Here is a 3,439-nt window from a genome sequence, read left to right as displayed (position 1 = left end):
TTTCTGATCAGGCCCATAATATCCTCAGGCAAACGGCAAAGCTTGGGAACAGGTTTGTGGAAGGTTGCAACCGTTATAGCGGACTTAATCTGTTGGGTGAGGCTAGTCACTGTAGATTCCACATCTCCTTCTGTGCATATGTGAAGGACAGGTCCAATTTGATCGTAAGTGCTTTAGACAATCTGTCCCACGATATGCATGAGTGAGAGGGAGGAGACAGGTATTCTTAATCTCCCAGTTATAGTAGAATTTGGTTGTGATCCGATGACAGCTCGTTTAGTGATTTACGGTTGTACTGAAGTTTAATGTCTTGCAGGATACCTATATCCAGGATGTCAGCAGTGCCAAACGTACTGAGATGAGTTGGTTCAGTAGGTCCAGCCACAACAGCATAGTTTGATCCTATGTAGTTAGAAAGGATGCGGCCATTTTTGTTGGTAGATTTACTATTCCTGGCAGGATATTTTGCATTGAAGTTTCATCCAGCAGATCCGGTAATCATCGCTGGATGATTACCGGACCTTTTATTCCAAGGATAGCATCCAGATCTGAGGTTAACGATGTCTTTAATGGAGGGTTGTAAGCAGAAAATATTTTAGGTTTCCAATTGAGTTTGTGAGGACATTAGTGCCTGTGATTTCGAGGTTGGTGATTGCAGGGTTGGTTATTGAATGATGGTTGTTATAGTTTTTGATAAGAGTGGCTGTACCTCCACCTCTATACCCAAATCTGTCGTTTCTGTAAATCTGATACCCTCTGATTTTTAGGCCTTAGGTGAGTTTCATTGATTAGAAATATATCTGGGTTATATCTGTTATTGAATTCCTGGCTTTCCAACACTTTGTTTTTGATACCGTTGGCGTTCCAAGCGATAATCCTAAGCGAATCTGGGTGATTTTTTCCCTATGCATCAGAGAGTGCAGATAATATGGATTGGGTTTGCTGTAAGAATCTTTTATTAACACTTAATGATGGATTTGAATTGCTAAAATCCTGCAGCATATTTGCAAGAGACGAGGTGATAATAGCTGATAGATTTGAATGTGGATTAGACAGGTTCTGGCTTTGTACTATCTGTTTGGAACGGGCCACATCAGCATACGTTCTCGCTTGATGTTGAAGATTCATTTTCTTAAGGGGCTCAGTTAATGGTGGGCCAGCAACTGTTGTCATGTTCTCACTCTTGGATGATTGAGGAACTTGAACTCTCGCACTAGATGCCGAGGTAGATTGATTATTTGGATCGTTCCATCTGTTTTGGGGGTGATGTATACACCCTCTATAATTAGCCGGGTGAGGACCGCCACAATTAGCTCACTTATCCGGGGTGGATTTTGGCTCGGTGCAGATGTTTGTAGGGTGATTCTCGTCACATTTTAATATAGCGAGAATCACCATATTAAAATTTTTCATTTGGCCATGCCCAGAAGCTGGGCTTTGCATAGATTCTGGGCATGGCCAAATTTTTGGCATCTGTGACACTGCCCACAAGATGCTCTCTTTCTCAATGCTTCTGGGGTGATTTTAAGTCCACAGATCGACTTTAAATTGTATATATCTTTGTAAACATTGTGTATCTCAACCAGAGGCATAGGGGTCTTATTTGATCTAAACATTCTACTGACCTTTATGGAAGGTAGATCCTGCATGTTGTGGTCAGTGACTATATCGTCCGGATCAATATCCTTGGAAACTCCTCGGAGCACCACTTTCAGATTTTTTTCGGAGGCAAGTGAAAATGTATGATATTGTATTCCTCCTGAGTCCAGTTCATTTGTAAGATTTCTATAATCAGCCACTTTGGCGGGCTGAATTTTTTGCCCTCATCAACGTTTTTAGCCGATCTAAAATTTATTTGCAGGTTAGCCATGGTGGTTCTTAGTGTTGTCCATCTCTGCTTTTTCCTTAGGATAATCGGTGGCACCTTTTCATTGGGAGAGGCAGAGGGATCTGAATTGGGAGCGTCTTCATCCATACCAACATCAATTGTTGGTTCAGGCGAGAGAGTTTTTCGCTTCTTACGAGCGTGAGTCTCTCCTTGATCGGAAGGATTAGAGGCAGAGACTACTAAATTGAGCTTTTCCTCCATTTCAGGAGAGTCTTCATTTTCCTCACCATCGTCTCCGGGTAAAGAATATAAGTTTAAGTAGCCCGGCCATTCTAGTTCAAATTTTTTAAGTAGCTTTTTGACGAACGTGAGTGCTAGCCCTTTGTCAAGTGACTCAATGATGATGTCTGGATCGATCATGTTAATAGGCCATTTCAGCTTGAAATTCTTTTGAACTTTATTAATGAGTATAAGAGCCGGCTCTTCATCGAGCAAATCAGTGACGACGTCTAGATCACGCAGGCTCATAGCGATTCAATTGCGTATGAGTGCGAGTAGAAATCCCGCCGCCACAAAGGGCTGCCAGCAAAACCGAGTGTTGGCTAAATACGCGAAGTTATAGCAGGTAAATTGCATCAAACGTCAAAATCTTACCTTCTGCTCCACAATCAATCAGTCATTTTTCTTATCGACACGACATTTGATATGCATTATTTTATCACTATGAGATGACACATCAAAATTCCACACTGCACCACTAACCGAGCGCTGAGAAACACGTCTGTACTGATCAAAACCAAACTAAGAATCTCCACACGCTAGGCAAAAGAGGAGGCAATGTTTTTCCTTATCCTTATAAGGACTGGCTTAAAGGGGCGAAGCAAGAATGCTTTTCATCTTCCCCGTTATCTGTAGAGGACAGTGTAGGGAGAAGGTGTTATTGCGCTATTAAAGCTCTGATCATGGCAAGACGGTAACAGCAATAGCCGAGCCTAAGTTAGAACTTCATTGGCTACAGCATTGCCATCCATTACCCTCCAAGGGTATTAATCACCGCCTCGAAGGTCAGGCAATGTTTTATATAGTCCTTATAAGGACTGGCTTAAAGGGGCGAAGCAAGATTGCTTTTGATATTCCCGTTGTCTGTAGAGGACAGTGAAGGATAAGGTGTTATTGAGCTATAAAACTCTGATCATGGCAAGAGGGTAACAGCAATAGCCGTGCCTCAGTTAACACTTCATTGGCTACAGCATTGCCATCCATTACCCTCCCTGGGTACAAATTTTAGTCGCTTCGTACGACATGCATTAGCTACATTGGTGCTTTTTTAAAGTAAAGCAAACTCTAAAAATTAGGACGATCCCTAGACCACTCCATAGTGGCCGAAAGACCGTCCAGCTCAGCGTTGGCTCCACTCAATGACGGGCACCCGCTTCACTGAGCAGAACCTCTCATATTCCGGGGTAAACATCCCCTGACAAGACCCCTCTCGAGCCACGCCGGAGAACACCCACCCCAGAGACTCAAAATGCTCTCTCAGAGAACCCCCCCCCCACACACACACACTCACCTAGAACAAAATTCTGGAAGAATCCTAAGAGAGCGAGCTCT

This window comes from Typopeltis vanoorti, chromosome 8, assembly GCF_054136105.1.
Source record: "Typopeltis vanoorti isolate ZY-2024b chromosome 8, IOZ_Tvanoo_1.0, whole genome shotgun sequence".
Classification (NCBI taxonomy): Eukaryota; Metazoa; Arthropoda; class Arachnida; order Uropygi; family Thelyphonidae; genus Typopeltis; species Typopeltis vanoorti.
Note: the sequence above shows the minus strand (reverse complement) of the source record.